Here is a 20,762-nt window from a genome sequence, read left to right on the forward strand (position 1 = left end):
GAAACTAACTCATCCTTATTCTAGAAAGTGAACCACAACACGTGGCAACAGAGCCCACAAACATGAGCTCATTCCTCTTGAGGGAAACTAGCAACTGAAAAAACAGAGATAGAAAGAGAAAAGTCCCAGTGTTCCTCTCCACATCCATTTGTCTTTGGACTACATTCCTGCTCCTCTTCCTCAAATGAAATGGTTATCCCTGCAAACAATGAGAAGACTGAGCTGCAGGAGCATCTGCAGCATGTGAAGTGGGACATGAAACAAAAATTGGCTCACAAGGTCGAGGTCAACTTCAGCATCAGCACATTCTTTGAGCCAAGGCGTTGGAGAGAAAGCAGGCGCGAACTGAAAATGGCCCTAGTCTCTTCCTAACATGCTTTTATTTCCCACATACTTCGTGATCAGCAGGCCTCAGTATGTTATCAGGTAATACTGAGACAAACAGCTGCTTACGTGCTGAAATGTGGATGTATTATTTGAGAAAAGCATTACACATGAATCAGAAGAACAATACATTTTGACCAATAGGCTAACAATTAAAGTAAACTCATCAGTATTAAAAATACAGCTGGAAAGGTGAACTGTTCCTACTTTAAGAGCAAGTGCAAGTGCAGGCAGATATGTTGCAAAATGTATTTACCATCATAATTAAATACAAAAAGAATGTGCAGAAAAAATCTGAACTCTAAACTCACACCTATGATATTAATTTAAAAATCATAGTTGACCTTTTCGAGTTATTGTAACAAAAAAAGGAAAAAAGTCTTTTCTGTGGCTAAGTCCTCAATTTTCCTTTATTCCTTGTAATGTTGTCAGTCTCCATATGAGTCACGTTGACCACGTGCTGTGTGCTTCATGCTTTGCTCTGGAATGTCAGGTTTCAAATTGCATGTACCCGATATTGCCTTGCCATGCCATGCCAGAGATATAAGATTGTGTGTAACTGTAAAATCAAATGACTATTATTTATTTGCAATAAAATAACATAAAACACACACCAAAGTACACACAGGACTTTTTATTAGTAAGTTACAATGCGGACACATGCACTGCCAAGGACATTTAAAAAAAATAATACTATGACATTTCATCATGTTTCAGTTAAACAAGTTAAGAATCAAGCAGTTAAGTAAGAAAAGATTTTTCTGTTTATAACAATTAGAACATGTATGATTGAACACAGAAGAAACATGCACTTTACTGCACTGCAACATAGAAAATTATCCTAAGTGTGAAAAACATATCATTTTCATTTGACAAACACTTGATGATACAAATGTGTTTGCAGTGACTGACTCACCGAGTTTCTTCCAGAAGCCACAGGTTAACAGGTTAAAGGATATTTATTGTGTCACACAGCATGTTCTTTGGAAACTTGTTCAGCGCAGCGGTTTGAGAAAATATATCACAGGCTGTCTGAGCGAGCAGGGTTTCCTTGATGTCATACCCTCCAGAGGCAAGTGCGGTGTTGGTGGTGCATCACGGTGTAGTGTGATGTGCCGGGTTGTCAAAACCGGCTGCTGACATGACAGAACACTGCCCTCCTGCACCAGCCCAAAGGCACTTTCCACAAGGGGCTTGTCAGGTCAGGGATCTGGTAATGGACCCACAATGCCTCTGTAGAATCCACTCCTAAAGAAAACATCAATGACAATAATGTAAGGAAGAAGGTTATTATACTGAACAACAACTAAACTAAAAAGTGTGAAACAGTGGTGCATAAGTTAGAGACTGGGATGTATATATGTACATGACTGAGTTAGCCGTCTTCAGAAAGTGTAATGTTGTATGTAAATTAATACCTATTCTGACACATGCATGTATGAACAAATAGCAACATGCATTTGTAACACAGGAAACCAAATTTTACAAATCTAATTACCGTACTCCAGTCTGGGCCATCCTATTTGGTACCGGCTTAGTGAAGATCATAGAGTTGATAGGTCCTGGCTTCACACCCTAACAGAAGACACATTTACTATGGATGGTGTTGCTGTTCATATGTAAACATGGTCTAATTCAAAAACTTTAACCTTATTTAAATTACCACTGTCCGTGGCTTGTGCCATTGCTGTTCAGATTCGGTGCAGCTATGCACAGGGGACAACCGGCACTCTGAGTTGTGAGTAGTGTGCTGTTTGGAAGAGCAGTGCCACTGTGTGATTGCACATAACAGCACCTGCCACACAGGAGCACTGGCGATGAATCCAGAAGCTTAATCTAAGAAGAAAGAACTAAAATTAAAATGTAACATCATCTTCATGGAAGAGCCAAACAGGAACATAGTTCAGTGTTATGGTTACTGACCCCTACAGGCTTACCCTCCTGAATGCTTAGTGTTTCCTTCTCTCCCTATTAAAACAATTTAACCATCCTTGATAACTGTAATAACTTAGATTGTGTATATTTGCAGTATTAACTTGGTGTAAATTTGTTTCTGATCACCCAAACACATCTGACTAGTCAAATTAGGTGTGATAAAGCAGGGGGACAAGGAAAACATTCAAGTTGATGGGCCTTCAGGAATGAACTTAACTAATGCTTAAATGAACTGAACCCCACTGAACAGGGATTAACAACTTTACACAGCTTCCTGCCTACACTTAGTCTGTGTGGTGCCTCACTCTTCCTCATTGACCTGTAGCACAGGGCTCTCACACCGACCTCCCTGTCAACCTGTGTTTTTTGGACACTGAATAAAGATACAAGAACCATTAGCATTATTTCTGTACTACTCATGTCAACACGTCTTAAACATATATACTTTACACGTAGCAAGAGTAGCATTGGGTAGTTAACTACCTGCTTAGTTAGCCAACTACCTAACGCTATTATAAAAGTGTCTAACAACAAAAGTGACATTAGTTAAACCTCAACTATAAACACCGTTTAAGGAAACATGTAATGTAGAAATTGACATCAAATGAAACACATAGCGGAGTAACGTAGTGTTTGCATTTCACGTTAGCTAACGTTTCTTTGTCGGTTAATTTACGTTTTCTTACCTTCGTAGTTGTGTATATATGATGCAGCATATAACTTAAATCCTTTATCTAACATGCTGACGGGGTTTGTCGTCACTCTGTAAATCCGATGAACATCAGTGATGTTCAAATTTGGGAGCTCTTGTAGGACGAGTGCAAACGCGGAGGTCGGATTATGAATGAGTGGGAGGAGTTGCGCTATTAGAAGGAAGATTACATGACGCGTCAAAGGCTGAGTGCTTTGAAGTTCAGCCGTGCTTTGAAGTGCGGCCGTTAGGTCACGCCTACTGAGGGCATAAATAGAAGTCAAAAACAGCATTAGTGTGTGTTAGTCTGTTCCTCTGGCTTTGCGTTTCTTAACGTTTTGTCCATTTCCATCAGCATCGGCGGAGCCTTGGGCATACGCTGTGCGATTTTTTCAGTGGCGTTATTCAGCGCCTGCTCAAACTGTACGATTGACTCGCAGGGGTTAGAAGTTCGTAGGTCACGATGCAGGGTCTCACACTATACGGCCCGATGCTCTGATGCGACCTGAGTGCTCACACTAAGCATCAATCTGTCCCTCTCTCTCCTCTCTGTCTTTCACTCACACAGACACACACACCACCACCATCAACTGTGCTAAATTGCTAATGAAAATATTGATCAGGCAGCTGTGATTGAGCAGCAATGTCCATTCAAATATTTTCACGGTTGTTGTGGTCGTGATAATTTTGTGAGGAGACATCGAAAAGGCTCGGAAGAGCTTGCAAAAGTTCTACAAGTTGTGCTTTCATCGCTTGTGTCCAGATCACATGCTGCACTACTGTGCTGCTCCGTCTTTTCGCCTTCATTTCTGTGTTTGCGCGTGCGCAGTGTGAGAGGCTGCAGTGACCCTCACGATGGCCGACAGGATTTCAAACAGGCTTGATTTTCTTATGACCAAACGATTGATGATCGGGAGCTGGTCGAGGTGTTAATCGCTTCTTGTTACCCCATGTATACAACACGATGCACGATGAAGGCAAAACTCGGGCCGATCACCAAAACGGTCGCATGACTGAAAGACTCGGCTCAAAATTAGCCAAAAATCGCACAGTGTATGCCCAGCATTACCTACGAACTTCTAACCCCTGCGAATCAATCGTGCAGTTTGAGCAGAAGCTGAATGACGTGACTGAAAAGATAGCACAGTGTATGACCAGTTTTATTCAGCTCCTGCTCAGCATTTTTTTTTACATTTTATGAATCTTCATCAGTTAAACTAAAAAAAAAACCCGGCGTTTCAGGTCTTGGATCTGTTCTGGGCTCCTGCACACTGATATCCATCTCACCCGCTTGTAAAAACTGGTAAGATTTCTCCTTTCCAATCGCTTGTGTTTCAGTTTCAGGTCTTGGATCTGTTCCTGGGCTCCTGCACTCTGATATCCATCTCACCCGCTTGTAAGCATCCATCACAGCATCGTGGAAACCTGGAGGTTTCCTCCAGATTTCACAACGCTTTCTTTCCACTCTCCTTGTGTTTCAGGTCTTGGATCTGTTCCTGGGCTCCTGCACTCTGATATCCATCTCACCCGCTTGTAAGCATCCATCACAGCTGGCGTGGAAACCTGGAGGTTTCCTCCAGATTTCTACAACTTTCTTTCCACTCTCCTTGTGTTTCAGGTCTTGGATCTGTTCCTGGGCTCCTGCACTCTGATATCCATCTCACCCGCTTGTAAGCATCCATCACAGCTGGCGTGGAAACCTGGAGGTTTCCTCCAGATTTCTAACGCTTTCTTTCCACTCTCCTTGTGTTTCAGGTCTTGGATCTGTTCCTGGGCTCCTGCACTCTGATATCCATCTCACCCGCTTGTAAGCATCCATCACAGCTGGCGTGGAACCTGGAGGTTTCCTCCAGATTTCACAACGCTTTCTTTCCACTCTCCTTGTGTTTCAGGTCTTGGATCTGTTCCTGGGCTCCTGCACTCTGATATCCATCTCACCCGCTTGTAAGCATCCATCACAGCTGGCGTGGAAACCTGGAGGTTCCCTCCAGATTTCTGGCAATTTCTTTTTCTTCCACTCTCCTTGTGTTTCAGGTCTTGGATCTGTTCCTGGGCTCCTGCACTCTGATATCCATCTCACCCGCTTGTAAGCATCCATCACAGCTGGCGTGGAAACCTGGAGGTTCCTCCAGATTTCACAACGCTTTCTTTCCACTCTCCTTGTGTTTCAGGTCTTGGATCTGTTCCTGGGCTCCTGCACTCTGATATCCATCTCACCCGCTTGTAAGCATCCATCACAGCTGGCGTGGAAACCTGGAGGTTCCTCCAGATTTCACAACGCTTTCTTTCCACTCTCCTTGTGTTTCAGGTCTTGGATCTGTTCCTGGGCTCCTGCACTCTCTGATATCCATCTCACCCGCTTGTAAGCATCCATCACAGCTGGCGTGGAAACCTGGAGGTTCCTCCAGATTTCTAACGCTTTCTTTCCACTCTCCTTGTGTTTCAGGTCTTGGATCTGTTCCTGGGCTCCTGCACTCTGATATCCATCTCACCCGCTTGTAAGCATCCATCACAGCTGGCGTGGAAACCTGGAGGTTCCCTCCAGATTTCTAACGCTTTCTTTCCACTCTCCTTGTGTTTCAGGTCTTGGATCTGTTCCTGGGCTCCTGCACTCTGATATCCATCTCACCCGCTTGTAAGCATCCATCACAGCTGGCGTGGAAACCTGGAGGTTTCCTCCAGATTTCACAACGCTTTCTTTCCTCTCTCCTTGTGTTTCAGGTCTTGGATCTGTTCCTGGGCTCCTGCACTCTGATATCCATCTCACCCGCTTGTAAGCATCCATCACAGCTGGCGTGGAAACCTGGAGGTTTCCTCCAGATTTCACAATGCTTTCTTTTCCACTCTCCTTGTGTTTCAGGTCTTGGATCTGTTCCTGGGCTCCTGCACTCTGATATCCATCTCACCCGCTTGTAAGCATCCATCACAGCAGGCGTGGAAACCTGGAGGTTTCCTCCAGATTTCTAACAACTTTCTTTCCACTCTCCTTGTGTTTCAGGTCTTGGATCTGTTCCTGGGCTCCTGCACTCTGATATCCATCTCACCCGCTTGTAAGCATCCATCACAGCTGGCGTGGAAACCTGGAGGTTTCCTCCAGATTTCTAACGCTTTCTTTCCACTCTCCTTGTGTTTCAGGTCTTGGATCTGTTCCTGGGCTCCTGCACTCTGATATCCATCTCACCCGCTTGTAAGCATCCATCACAGCTGGCGTGGAAACCTGGAGGTTTCCTCCAGATTTCTAACAACTTTCTTTCCACTCTCCTTGTGTTTCAGGTCTTGGATCTGTTCCTGGGCTCCTGCACTCTGATATCCATCTCACCCGCTTGTAAGCATCCATCACAGCTGGCGTGGAAACCTGGAGGTTTCCTCCAGATTTCTAACGCTTTCTTTCCACTCTCCTTGTGTTTCAGGTCTTGGATCTGTTCCTGGGCTCCTGCACTCTGATATCCATCTCACCCGCTTGTAAGCATCCATCACAGCTGGCGTGGAAACCTGGAGGTTTCCTCCAGATTTCTAGCAACGCTTTCTTTCCACTCTCCTTGTGTTTCAGGTCTTGGATCTGTTCCTGGGCTCCTGCACTCTGATATCCATCTCACCCGCTTGTAAGCATCCATCACAGCAGGCGTGGAAACCTGGAGGTTTCCTCCAGATTTCTACAACTTTCTTTCCACTCTCCTTGTGTTTCAGGTCTTGGATCTGTTCCTGGGCTCCTGCACTCTGATATCCATCTCACCCGCTTGTAAGCATCCATCACAGCAGGCGTGGAAACCTGGAGGTTTCCTCCAGATTTCTAACGCTTTCTTTCCACTCTCCTTGTGTTTCAGGTCTTGGATCTGTTCCTGGGCTCCTGCACTCTGATATCCATCTCACCCGCTTGTAAGCATCCATCACAGCTGGCGTGGAAACCTGGAGGTTTCCTCCAGATTTCACAACGCTTTCTTTCCACTCTCCTTGTGTTTCAGGTCTTGGATCTGTTCCTGGGCTCCTGCACTCTGATATCCATCTCACCCGCTTGTAAGCATCCATCACAGCTGGCGTGGAAACCTGGAGGTTTCCTCCAGATTTCTAACGCTTTCTTTCCACTCTCCTTGTGTTTCAGGTCTTGGATCTGTTCCTGGGCTCCTGCACTCTGATATCCATCTCACCCGCTTGTAAGCATCCATCACAGCTGGCGTGGAAACCTGGAGGTTTCCTCCAGATTTCTAACGCTTTCTTTCCACTCTCCTTGTGTTTCAGGTCTTGGATCTGTTCCTGGGCTCCTGCACTCTGATATCCATCTCACCCGCTTGTAAGCATCCATCACAGCTGGCGTGGAAACCTGGAGGTTTCCTCCAGATTTCCAGATTTCTAGCTTTCTTTCCACTCTCCTTGTGTTTCAGGTCTTGGATCTGTTCCTGGGCTCCTGCACTCTGATATCCATCTCACCCGCTTGTAAGCATCCATCACAGCTGGCGTGGAAACCTGGAGGTTTCCTCCAGATTTCACAACGCTTTCTTTCCACTCTCCTTGTGTTTCAGGTCTTGGATCTGTTCCTGGGCTCCTGCACTCTGATATCCATCTCACCCGCTTGTAAGCATCCATCACAGCTGGCGTGGAAACCTGGAGGTTTCCTCCAGATTTCTAACGCTTTCTTTCCACTCTCCTTGTGTTTCAGGTCTTGGATCTGTTCCTGGGCTCCTGCACTCTGATATCCATCTCACCCGCTTGTAAGCATCCATCACAGCTGGCGTGGAAACCTGGAGGTTTCCTCCAGATTTCTAACGCTTTCTTTCCACTCTCCTTGTGTTTCAGGTCTTGGATCTGTTCCTGGGCTCCTGCACTCTGATATCCATCTCACCCGCTTGTAAGCATCCATCACAGCTGGCGTGGAAACCTGGAGGTTTCCTCCAGATTTCTACAACTTTTTTTCCACTCTCCTTGTGTTTCAGGTCTTGGATCTGTTCCTGGGCTCCTGCACTCTGATATCCATCTCACCCGCTTGTAAGCATCCATCACAGCTGGCGTGGAAACCTGGAGGTTTCCTCCAGATTTCTAACGCTTTCTTTCCACTCTCCTTGTGTTTCAGGTCTTGGATCTGTTCCTGGGCTCCTGCACTCTGATATCCATCTCACCCGCTTGTAAGCATCCATCACAGCTGGCGTGGAAACCTGGAGGTTTCCTCCAGATTTCTAACGCTTTCTTTCCACTCTCCTTGTGTTTCAGGTCTTGGATCTGTTCCTGGGCTCCTGCACTCTGATATCCATCTCACCCGCTTGTAAGCATCCATCACAGCTGGCGTGGAAACCTGGAGGTTCCTCCAGATTTCTACAACGCTTTCTTTCCACTCTCCTTGTGTTTCAGGTCTTGGATCTTCCTGGGCTCCTGGGCTCCTGCACTCTGATATCCATCTCACCCGCTTGTAAGCATCCATCACAGCTGGCGTGGAAACCTGGAGGTTCCTCCAGATTTCTACAACGCTTTCTTTCCACTCTCCTTGTGTTTCAGGTCTTGGATCTGTTCCTGGGCTCCTGCACTCTGATATCCATCTCACCCGCTTGTAAGCATCCATCACAGCTGGCGTGGAAACCTGGAGGTTCCTCCAGATTTCTAACGCTTTCTTTCCACTCTCCTTGTGTTTCAGGTCTTGGATCTGTTCCTGGGCTCCTGCACTCTGATATCCATCTCACCCGCTTGTAAGCATCCATCACAGCTGGCGTGTGAAACCTGGAGGTTCCTCCAGATTTCACAACGCTTTCTTTCCACTCTCCTTGTGTTTCAGGTCTTGGATCTGTTCCTGGGCTCCTGCACTCTGATATCCATCTCACCCGCTTGTAAGCATCCATCACAGCTGGCGTGGAAACCTGGAGGTTCCTCCAGATTTCACAACGCTTTCTTTCCACTCTCCTTGTGTTTCAGGTCTTGGATCTGTTCCTGGGCTCCTGCACTCTGATATCCATCTCACCCGCTTGTAAGCATCCATCACAGCTGGCGTGGAAACCTGGAGGTTCCTCCAGATTTCACAACGCTTTCTTTCCACTCTCCTTGTGTTTCAGGTCTTGGATCTGTTCCTGGGCTCCTGCACTCTGATATCCATCTCACCCGCTTGTAAGCATCCATCACAGCTGGCGTGGAAACCTGGAGGTTTCCTCCAGATTTCTACAACGCTTTCTTTCCACTCTCCTTGTGTTTCAGGTCTTGGATCTGTTCCTGGGCTCCTGCACTCTGATATCCATCTCACCCGCTTGTAAGCATCCATCACAGCTGGCGTGGAAACCTGGAGGTTTCCTCCAGATTTCTAACGCTTTCTTTCCACTCTCCTTGTGTTTCAGGTCTTGGATCTGTTCCTGGGCTCCTGCACTCTGATATCCATCTCACCGCTTGTAAGCATCCATCACAGCTGGCGTGGAAACCTGGAGGTTCCCTCCAGATTTCACAACGCTTTCTTTCCACTCTCCTTGTGTTTCAGGTCTTGGATCTGTTCCTGGGCTCCTGCACTCTGATATCCATCTCACCCGCTTGTAAGCATCCATCACAGCTGGCGTGGAAACCTGGAGGTTTCCTCCAGATTTCTACAACGCTTTCTTTCCACTCTCCTTGTGTTTCAGGTCTTGGATCTGTTCCTGGGCTCCTGCACTCTGATATCCATCTCACCCGCTTGTAAGCATCCATCACAGCTGGCGTGGAAACCTGGAGGTTCCTCCAGATTTCTAACGCTTTCTTTCCACTCTCCTTGTGTTTCAGGTCTTGGATCTGTTCCTGGGCTCCTGCACTCTGATATCCATCTCACCCGCTTGTAAGCATCCATCACAGCTGGCGTGGAAACCTGGAGGTTTCCTCCAGATTTCTAACAACTTTCTTTCCACTCTCCTTGTGTTTCAGGTCTTGGATCTGTTCCTGGGCTCCTGCACTCTGATATCCATCTCACCCGCTTGTAAGCATCCATCACAGCTGGCGTGGAAACCTGGAGGTTTCCTCCAGATTTCTAACGCTTTCTTTCCACTCTCCTTGTGTTTCAGGTCTTGGATCTGTTCCTGGGCTCCTGCACTCTGATATCCATCTCACCCGCTTGTAAGCATCCATCACAGCTGGCGTGGAAACCTGGAGGTTTCCTCCAGATTTCTAACGCTTTCTTTCCACTCTCCTTGTGTTTCAGGTCTTGGATCTGTTCCTGGGCTCCTGCACTCTGATATCCATCTCACCCGCTTGTAAGCATCCATCACAGCTGGCGTGGAAACCTGGAGGTTTCCTCCAGATTTCTACAACGCTTTCTTTCCACTCTCCTTGTGTTTCAGGTCTTGGATCTGTTCCTGGGCTCCTGCACTCTGATATCCATCTCACCCGCTTGTAAGCATCCATCACAGCTGGCGTGTGGAAACCTGGAGGTTCCCTCCAGATTTCTAACGCTTTCTTTCCACTCTCCTTGTGTTTCAGGTCTTGGATCTGTTCCTGGGCTCCTGCACTCTGATATCCATCTCACCCGCTTGTAAGCATCCATCACAGCTGGCGTGGAAACCTGGAGGTTTCCTCCAGATTTCTAACGCTTTCTTTCCACTCTCCTTGTGTTTCAGGTCTTGGATCTGTTCCTGGGCTCCTGCACTCTGATATCCATCTCACCCGCTTGTAAGCATCCATCACAGCTGGCGTGGAAACCTGGAGGTTCCCTCCAGATTTCTAACGCAACTTTCTTTCCACTCTCCTTGTGTTTCAGGTCTTGGATCTGTTCCTGGGCTCCTGCACTCTGATATCCATCTCACCCGCTTGTAAGCATCCATCACAGCTGGCGTGGAAACCTGGAGGTTTCCTCCAGATTTCACAACGCTTTCTTTCCACTCTCCTTGTGTTTCAGGTCTTGGATCTGTTCCTGGGCTCCTGCACTCTGATATCCATCTCACCCGCTTGTAAGCATCCATCACAGCTGGCGTGGAAACCTGGAGGTTTCCTCCAGATTTCACAACGCTTTCTTTCCACTCTCCTTGTGTTTCAGGTCTTGGATCTGTTCCTGGGCTCCTGCACTCTGATATCCATCTCACCCGCTTGTAAGCATCCATCACAGCAGGCGTGGAAACCTGGAGGTTTCCTCCAGATTTCCTAACGCTTTCTTTCCACTCTCCTTGTGTTTCAGGTCTTGGATCTGTTCCTGGGCTCCTGCACTCTGATATCCATCTCACCCGCTTGTAAGCATCCATCACAGCTGGCGTGGAAACCTGGAGGTTTCCTCCAGATTTCTAACGCTTTCTTTCCACTCTCCTTGTGTTTCAGGTCTTGGATCTGTTCCTGGGCTCCTGCACTCTGATATCCATCTCACCCGCTTGTAAGCATCCATCACAGCTGGCGTGGAAACCTGGAGGTTCCTCCAGATTTCCTAAACTTTCTTTCCACTCTCCTTGTGTTTCAGGTCTTGGATCTGTTCCTGGGCTCCTGCACTCTGATATCCATCTCACCCGCTTGTAAGCATCCATCACAGCTGGCGTGGAAACCTGGAGGTTCCTCCAGATTTCTACAACGCTTTCTTTCCACTCTCCTTGTGTTTCAGGTCTTGGATCTGTTCCTGGGCTCCTGCACTCTGATATCCATCTCACCCGCTTGTAAGCATCCATCACAGCTGGCGTGGAAACCTGGAGGTTTCCTCCAGATTTCTACAACTTTCTTTCCACTCTCCTTGTGTTTCAGGTCTTGGATCTGTTCCTGGGCTCCTGCACTCTGATATCCATCTCACCCGCTTGTAAGCATCCATCACAGCAGGCGTGGAAACCTGGAGGTTTCCTCCAGATTTCACAACGCTTTCTTTCCACTCTCCTTGTGTTTCAGGTCTTGGATCTGTTCCTGGGCTCCTGCACTCTGATATCCATCTCACCCGCTTGTAAGCATCCATCACAGCTGGCGTGGAAACCTGGAGGTTTCCTCCAGATTTCTAACGCTCTTTCCACTCTCCTTGTGTTTCAGGTCTTGGATCTGTTCCTGGGCTCCTGCACTCTGATATCCATCTCACCCGCTTGTAAGCATCCATCACAGCTGGCGTGGAAACCTGGAGGTTCCTCCAGATTTCACAACGCTTTCTTTCCACTCTCCTTGTGTTTCAGGTCTTGGATCTGTTCCTGGGCTCCTGCACTCTGATATCCATCTCACCCGCTTGTAAGCATCCATCACAGCTGGCGTGGAAACCTGGAGGTTTCCTCCAGATTTCACAACGCTTTCTTTCCACTCTCCTTGTGTTTCAGGTCTTGGATCTGTTCCTGGGCTCCTGCACTCTGATATCCATCTCACCCGCTTGTAAGCATCCATCACAGCTGGCGTGGAAACCTGGAGGTTTCCTCCAGATTTCACAACGCTTTCTTTCCACTCTCCTTGTGTTTCAGGTCTTGGATCTGTTCCTGGGCTCCTGCACTCTGATATCCATCTCACCCGCTTGTAAGCATCCATCACAGCTGGCGTGGAAACCTGGAGGTTCCTCCAGATTTCACAACGCTTTCTTTCCACTCTCCTTGTGTTTCAGGTCTTGGATCTGTTCCTGGGCTCCTGCACTCTGATATCCATCTCACCCGCTTGTAAGCATCCATCACAGCTGGCGTGGAAACCTGGAGGTTTCCTCCAGATTTCTAACAGCTTTCTTTCCACTCTCCTTGTGTTTCAGGTCTTGGATCTGTTCCTGGGCTCCTGCACTCTGATATCCATCTCACCCGCTTGTAAGCATCCATCACAGCTGGCGTGGAAACCTGGAGGTTCCTCCAGATTTCTAACGCTTTCTTTCCACTCTCCTTGTGTTTCAGGTCTTGGATCTGTTCCTGGGCTCCTGCACTCTGATATCCATCTCACCCGCTTGTAAGCATCCATCACAGCTGGCTGGCGTGGAAACCTGGAGGTTTCCTCCAGATTTATACAACGCTTTCTTTCCACTCTCCTTGTGTTTCAGGTCTTGGATCTGTTCCTGGGCTCCTGCACTCTGATATCCATCTCACCCGCTTGTAAGCATCCATCACAGCTGGCGTGGAAACCTGGAGGTTTCCTCCAGATTTCTAACGCTTTCTTTCCACTCTCCTTGTGTTTCAGGTCTTGGATCTGTTCCTGGGCTCCTGCACTCTGATATCCATCTCACCCGCTTGTAAGCATCCATCACAGCTGGCGTGGAAACCTGGAGGTTTCCTCCAGATTTCTAGCAGCTTTCTTTCCACTCTCCTTGTGTTTCAGGTCTTGGATCTGTTCCTGGGCTCCTGCACTCTGATATCCATCTCACCCGCTTGTAAGCATCCATCACAGCTGGCGTGGAAACCTGGAGGTTTCCTCCAGATTTCTAACGCTTTCTTTCCACTCTCCTTGTGTTTCAGGTCTTGGATCTGTTCCTGGGCTCCTGCACTCTGATATCCATCTCACCCGCTTGTAAGCATCCATCACAGCTGGCGTGGAAACCTGGAGGTTTCCTCCAGATTTCACAACGCTTTCTTTCCACTCTCCTTGTGTTTCAGGTCTTGGATCTGTTCCTGGGCTCCTGCACTCTGATATCCATCTCACCCGCTTGTAAGCATCCATCACAGCTGGCGTGGAAACCTGGAGGTTCCCTCCAGATTTCACAACGCTTTCTTTCCACTCTCCTTGTGTTTCAGGTCTTGGATCTGTTCCTGGGCTCCTGCACTCTGATATCCATCTCACCCGCTTGTAAGCATCCATCACAGCTGGCGTGGAAACCTGGAGGTTTCCTCCAGATTTCTAACGCTTTCTTTCCACTCTCCTTGTGTTTCAGGTCTTGGATCTGTTCCTGGGCTCCTGCACTCTGATATCCATCTCACCCGCTTGTAAGCATCCATCACAGCTGGCGTGGAAACCTGGAGGTTCCTCCAGATTTCACAACGCTTTCTTTCCACTCTCCTTGTGTTTCAGGTCTTGGATCTGTTCCTGGGCTCCTGCACTCTGATATCCATCTCACCCGCTTGTAAGCATCCATCACAGCTGGCGTGGAAACCTGGAGGTTTCCTCCAGATTTCTACAACGCTTTCTTTCCACTCTCCTTGTGTTTCAGGTCTTGGATCTGTTCCTGGGCTCCTGCACTCTGATATCCATCTCACCCGCTTGTAAGCATCCATCACAGCTGGCGTGGAAACCTGGAGGTTTCCTCCAGATTTCTACAACGCTTTCTTTCCACTCTCCTTGTGTTTCAGGTCTTGGATCTGTTCCTGGGCTCCTGCACTCTGATATCCATCTCACCCGCTTGTAAGCATCCATCACAGCTGGCGTGGAAACCTGGAGGTTTCTCCAGATTTCTAATGCTTTCTTTCCACTCTCCTTGTGTTTCAGGTCTTGGATCTGTTCCTGGGCTCCTGCACTCTGATATCCATCTCACCCGCTTGTAAGCATCCATCACAGCTGGCGTGGAAACCTGGAGGTTTCCTCCAGATTTCTAACAACTTTCTTTCCACTCTCCTTGTGTTTCAGGTCTTGGATCTGTTCCTGGGCTCCTGCACTCTGATATCCATCTCACCCGCTTGTAAGCATCCATCACAGCTGGCGTGGAAACCTGGAGGTTTCCTCCAGATTTCACAACTTTCTTTCCACTCTCCTTGTGTTTCAGGTCTTGGATCTGTTCCTGGGCTCCTGCACTCTGATATCCATCTCACCCGCTTGTAAGCATCCATCACAGCTGGCGTGGAAACCTGGAGGTTTCCTCCAGATTTCACAACGCTTTCTTCCACTCTCCTTGTGTTTCAGGTCTTGGATCTGTTCCTGGGCTCCTGCACTCTGATATCCATCTCACCCGCTTGTAAGCATCCATCACAGCTGGCGTGGAAACCTGGAGGTTCCCTCCAGATTTCACAACGCTTTCTTTCCACTCTCTTTGTGTTTCAGGTCTTGGATCTGTTCCTGGGCTCCTGCACTCTGATATCCATCTCACCCGCTTGTAAGCATCCATCACAGCTGGCGTGGAAACCTGGAGGTTTCCTCCAGATTTCTACAACGCTTTCTTTCCACTCTCCTTGTGTTTCAGGTCTTGGATCTGTTCCTGGGCTCCTGCACTCTGATATCCATCTCACCCGCTTGTAAGCATCCATCACAGCTGGCGTGGAAACCTGGAGGTTTCCTCCAGATTTCTAACGCTTTCTTTCCACTCTCCTTGTGTTTCAGGTCTTGGATCTGTTCCTGGGCTCCTGCACTCTGATATCCATCTCACCCGCTTGTAAGCATCCATCACAGCTGGCGTGGAAACCTGGAGGTTTCCTCCAGATTTCACAACGCTTTCTTTCCACTCTCCTTGTGTTTCAGGTCTTGGATCTGTTCCTGGGCTCCTGCACTCTGATATCCATCTCACCCGCTTGTAAGCATCCATCACAGCTGGCGTGGAAACCTGGAGGTTCCCTCCAGATTTCACAACGCTTTCTTTCCACTCTCTTTGTGTTTCAGGTCTTGGATCTGTTCCTGGGCTCCTGCACTCTGATATCCATCTCACCCGCTTGTAAGCATCCATCACAGCTGGCGTGGAAACCTGGAGGTTTCCTCCAGATTTCACAACGCTTTCTTTCCACTCTCCTTGTGTTTCAGGTCTTGGATCTGTTCCTGGGCTCCTGCACTCTGATATCCATCTCACCCGCTTGTAAGCATCCATCACAGCTGGCGTGGAAACCTGGAGGTTCCCTCCAGATTTCACAACGCTTTCTTTCCACTCTCCTTGTGTTTCAGGTCTTGGATCTGTTCCTGGGCTCCTGCACTCTGATATCCATCTCACCCGCTTGTAAGCATCCATCACAGCAGGCGTGGAAACCTGGAGGTTTCCTCCAGATTTCACAACGCTTTCTTTCCACTCTCCTTGTGTTTCAGGTCTTGGATCTGTTCCTGGGCTCCTGCACTCTGATATCCATCTCACCCGCTTGTAAGCATCCATCACAGCTGGCGTGGAAACCTGGAGGTTTCCTCCAGATTTCACAACACTTTCTTTCCACTCTCCTTATGTTTCAGGTCTTTTATCTCTTCCTGGGCTCCTGCACTCTGATATCCATCTCACCCGCTTGTAAGCATCCATCACAGCAGGCGTGGAAACCTGGAGGTTCCCTCCAGATTTCACAACGCTTTCTTTCCACTCTCCTTGTGTTTCAGGTCTTGGATCTGTTCCTGGGCTCCTGCACTCTGATATCCATCTCACCCGCTTGTAAGCATCCATCACAGCTGGCGTGGAAACCTGGAGGTTTCCTCCAGATTTCACAACGCTTTCTTTCCACTCTCCTTGTGTTTCAGGTCTTGGATCTGTTCCTGGGCTCCTGCACTCTGATATCCATCTCACCCGCTTGTAAGCATCCATCACAGCAGGCGTGGAAACCTGGAGGTTCCTCCAGATTTCACAACGCTTTCTTTCCACTCTCCTTGTGTTTCAGGTCTTGGATCTGTTCCTGGGCTCCTGCACTCTGATATCCATCTCACCCGCTTGTAAGCATCCATCACAGCTGGCGTGGAAACCTGGAGGTTTCCTCCAGATTTCTACAACGCTTTCTTTCCACTCTCCTTGTGTTTCAGGTCTTGGATCTGTTCCTGGGCTCCTGCACTCTGATATCCATCTCACCCGCTTGTAAGCATCCATCACAGCAGGCGTGGAAACCTGGAGGTTTCCTCCAGATTTCACAACGCTTTCTTTCCACTCTCCTTGTGTTTCAGGTCTTGGATCTGTTCCTGGGCTCCTGCACTCTGATATCCATCTCACCCGCTTGTAAGCATCCATCACAGCTGGCGTGGAAACCTGGAGGTTTCCTCCAGATTTCACAACGCTTTCTTTCCACTCTCCTTGTGTTTCAGGTCTTGGATCTGTTCCTGGGCTCCTGCACTCTGATATCCATCTCACCCGCTTGTAAGCATCCATCACAGCTGGCGTGGAAACCTGGAGGTTTCCTCCAGATTTCTGGCGCTTTTCTTTCCACTCTCCTTGTGTTTCAGGTCTTGGATCTGTTCCTGGGCTCCTGCACTCTGATATCCATCTCACCCGCTTGTAAGCATCCATCACAGCTGGCGTGGAAACCTGGAGGTTTCCTCCAGATTTCTAACGCTTTCTTTCCACTCTCCTTGTGTTTCAGGTCTTGGATCTGTTCCTGGGCTCCTGCACTCTGATATCCATCTCACCCGCTTGTAAGCATCCATCACAGCTGGCGTGGAAACCTGGAGGTTTCCTCCAGATTTCACAACGCTTTCTTTCCACTCTCCTTGTGTTTCAGGTCTTGGATCTGTTCCTGGGCTCCTGCACTCTGATATCCATCTCACCCGCTTGTAAGCATCCATCACAGCTGGCGTGGAAACCTGGAGGTTTCCTCCAGATTTCACAACGCTTTCTTTCCACTCTCCTTGTGTTTCAGGTCTTGGATCTGTTCCTGGGCTCCTGCACTCTGATATCCATCTCACCCGCTTGTAAGCATCCATCACAGCTGGCGTGGAAACCTGGAGGTTTCCTCCAGATTTCACAACGCTTTCTTTCCACTCTCCTTGTGTTTCAGGTCTTGGATCTGTTCCTGGGCTCCTGCACTCTGATATCCATCTCACCCGCTTGTAAGCATCCATCACAGCTGGCGTGGAAACCTGGAGGTTTCCTCCAGATTTCACAACGCTTTCTTTCCACTCTCCTTGTGTTTCAGGTCTTGGATCTGTTCCTGGGCTCCTGCACTCTGATATCCATCTCACCCGCTTGTAAGCATCCATCACAGCAGGCGTGGAAACCTGGAGGTTTCCTCCAGATTTCACAACGCTTTCTTTCCACTCTCCTTGTGTTTCAGGTCTTGGATCTGTTCCTGGGCTCCTGCACTCTGATATCCATCTCACCCGCTTGTAAGCATCCATCACAGCTGGCGTGGAAACCTGGAGGTTTCCTCCAGATTTCACAACGCTTTCTTTCCACTCTCCTTGTGTTTCAGGTCTTGGATCTGTTCCTGGGCTCCTGCACTCTGATATCCATCTCACCCGCTTGTAAGCATCCATCACAGCAGGCGTGGAAACCTGGAGGTTCCTCCAGATTTCTAACGCTTTCTTTCCACTCTCCTTGTGTTTCAGGTCTTGGATCTGTTCCTGGGCTCCTGCACTCTGATATCCATCTCACCCGCTTGTAAGCATCCATCACAGCAGGCGTGGAAACCTGGAGGTTTCCTCCAGATTTCACAACGCTTTCTTTCCACTCTCCTTGTGTTTCAGGTCTTGGATCTGTTCCTGGGCTCCTGCACTCTGATATCCATCTCACCCGCTTGTAAGCATCCATCACAGCTGGCGTGGAAACCTGGAGGTTTCTCCAGATTTCACAACGCTTTCTTTCCACTCTCCTTGTGTTTCAGGTCTTGGATCTGTTCCTGGGCTCCTGCACTCTGATATCCATCTCACCCGCTTGTAAGCATCCATCACAGCAGGCGTGGAAACCTGGAGGTTTCCTCCAGATTTCACAACGCTTTCTTTCCACTCTCCTTGTGTTTCAGGTCTTGGATCTGTTCCTGGGCTCCTGCACTCTGATATCCATCTCACCCGCTTGTAAGCATCCATCACAGCAGGCGTGGAAACCTGGAGGTTTCCTCCAGATTTCACAACGCTTTCTTTCCACTCTCCTTGTGTTTCAGGTCTTGGATCTGTTCCTGGGCTCCTGCACTCTGATATCCATCTCACCCGCTTGTAAGCATCCATCACAGCTGGCGTGGAAACCTGGAGGTTTCCTCCAGATTTCACAACAACTTTCTTTCCACTCTCCTTGTGTTTCAGGTCTTGGATCTGTTCCTGGGCTCCTGCACTCTGATATCCATCTCACCCGCTTGTAAGCATCCATCACAGCTGGCGTGGAAACCTGGAGGTTTCCTCCAGATTTCACAACGCTTTCTTTCCACTCTCCTTGTGTTTCAGGTCTTGGATCTGTTCCTGGGCTCCTGCACTCTGATATCCATCTCACCCGCTTGTAAGCATCCATCACAGCTGGCGTGGAAACCTGGAGGTTTCCTCCAGATTTCACAACGCTTTCTTTCCACTCTCCTTGTGTTTCAGGTCTTGGATCTGTTCCTGGGCTCCTGCACTCTGATATCCATCTCACCCGCTTGTAAGCATCCATCACAGCAGGCGTGGAAACCTGGAGGTTTCCTCCAGATTTCACAACGCTTTCTTTCCACTCTCCTTGTGTTTCAGGTCTTGGATCTGTTCCTGGGCTCCTGCACTCTGATATCCATCTCACCCGCTTGTAAGCATCCATCACAGCTGGCGTGGAAACCTGGAGGTTTCCTCCAGATTTCACAACGCTTTCTTTCCACTCTCCTTGTGTTTCAGGTCTTGGATCTGTTCCTGGGCTCCTGCACTCTGATATCCATCTCACCCGCTTGTAAGCATCCATCACAGCTGGCGTGGAAACCTGGAGGTTTCCTCCAGATTTCTAACGCTTTCTTTCCACTCTCCTTGTGTTTCAGGTCTTGGATCTGTTCCTGGGCTCCTGCACTCTGATATCCATCTCACCCGCTTGTAAGCATCCATCACAGCTGGCGTGGAAACCTGGAGGTTTCCTCCAGATTTCACAACGCTTTCTTTCCACTCTCCTTGTGTTTCAGGTCTTGGATCTGTTCCTGGGCTCCTGCACTCTGATATCCATCTCACCCGCTTGTAAGCATCCATCACAGCTGGCGTGGAAACCTGGAGGTTTCCTCCAGATTTCACAACGCTTTCTTTCCACTCTCCTTGTGTTTCAGGTCTTGGATCTGTTCCTGGGCTCCTGCACTCTGATATCCATCTCACCCGCTTGTAAGCATCCATCACAGCTGGCGTGGAAACCTGGAGGTTTCCTCCAGATTTCACAACGCTTTCTTTCCACTCTCCTTGTGTTTCAGGTCTTGGATCTGTTCCTGGGCTCCTGCACTCTGATATCCATCTCACCCGCTTGTAAGCATCCATCACAGCTGGCGCGTGGAAACCTGGAGGTTTCCTCCAGATTTCACAACGCTTTCTTTCCACTCTCCTTGTGTTTCAGGTCTTGGATCTGTTCCTGGGCTCCTGCACTCTGATATCCATCTCACCCGCTTGTAAGCATCCATCACAGCTGGCGTGGAAACCTGGAGGTTTCTCCAGATTTCACAACGCTTTCTTTCCACTCTCCTTGTGTTTCAGGTCTTGGATCTGTTCCTGGGCTCCTGCACTCTGATATCCATCTCACCCGCTTGTAAGCATCCATCACAGCTGGCGTGGAAACCTGGGGTTTCCTCCAGATTTCACAACGCTTTCTTTCCACTCTCCTTGTGTTTCAGGTCTTGGATCTGTTCCTGGGCTCCTGCACTCTGATATCCATCTCACCCGCTTGTAAGCATCCATCACAGCTGGGCGTGGAAACCTGGAGGTTTCCTCCAGATTTCACAACGCTTTCTTTCCACTCTCCTTGTGTTTCAGGTCTTGGATCTGTTCCTGGGCTCCTGCACTCTGATATCCATCTCACCCGCTTGTAAGCATCCATCACAGCTGGCGTGGAAACCTGGAGGTTTCCTCCAGATTTCACAACGCTTTCTTTCCACTCTCCTTGTGTTTCAGGTCTTGGATCTGTTCCTGGGCTCCTGCACTCTGATATCCATCTCACCCGCTTGTAAGCATCCATCACAGCTGGCGTGGAAACCTGGAGGTTTCCTCCAGATTTCTAACGCTTTCTTTCCACTCTCCTTGTGTTTCAGGTCTTGGATCTGTTCCTGGGCTCCTGCACTCTGATATCCATCTCACCCGCTTGTAAGCATCCATCACAGCAGGCGTGGAAACCTGGAGGTTTCTCCAGATTTCACAACGCTTTCTTTCCACTCTCCTTGTGTTTCAGGTCTTGGAT

The 20,762-nt window shown here is 48.6% G+C and overlaps 1 long non-coding RNA gene across 1 annotated transcript; it reads right to left on the reverse strand.

Annotated features, from left to right (window-relative positions):
• Positions 1-1,472: 1,472 nt before the first annotated feature.
• LOC120433098 lies at positions 1,473-3,178 on the reverse strand. Its single transcript, XR_005608315.1, has 4 exons — positions 3,006-3,178; positions 2,048-2,220; positions 1,883-1,959; positions 1,473-1,632 (listed from the first exon to the last, which is right to left on the reverse strand). It is a non-coding gene; the product is annotated as an uncharacterized LOC120433098 (long non-coding RNA).
• Positions 3,179-20,762: the final 17,584 nt, after the last annotated feature.

The sequence above is a fragment of the Oreochromis aureus genome, linkage group 15, assembly GCF_013358895.1.
Source record: "Oreochromis aureus strain Israel breed Guangdong linkage group 15, ZZ_aureus, whole genome shotgun sequence".
NCBI classification, from domain to species: domain Eukaryota; kingdom Metazoa; phylum Chordata; class Actinopteri; order Cichliformes; family Cichlidae; genus Oreochromis; species Oreochromis aureus.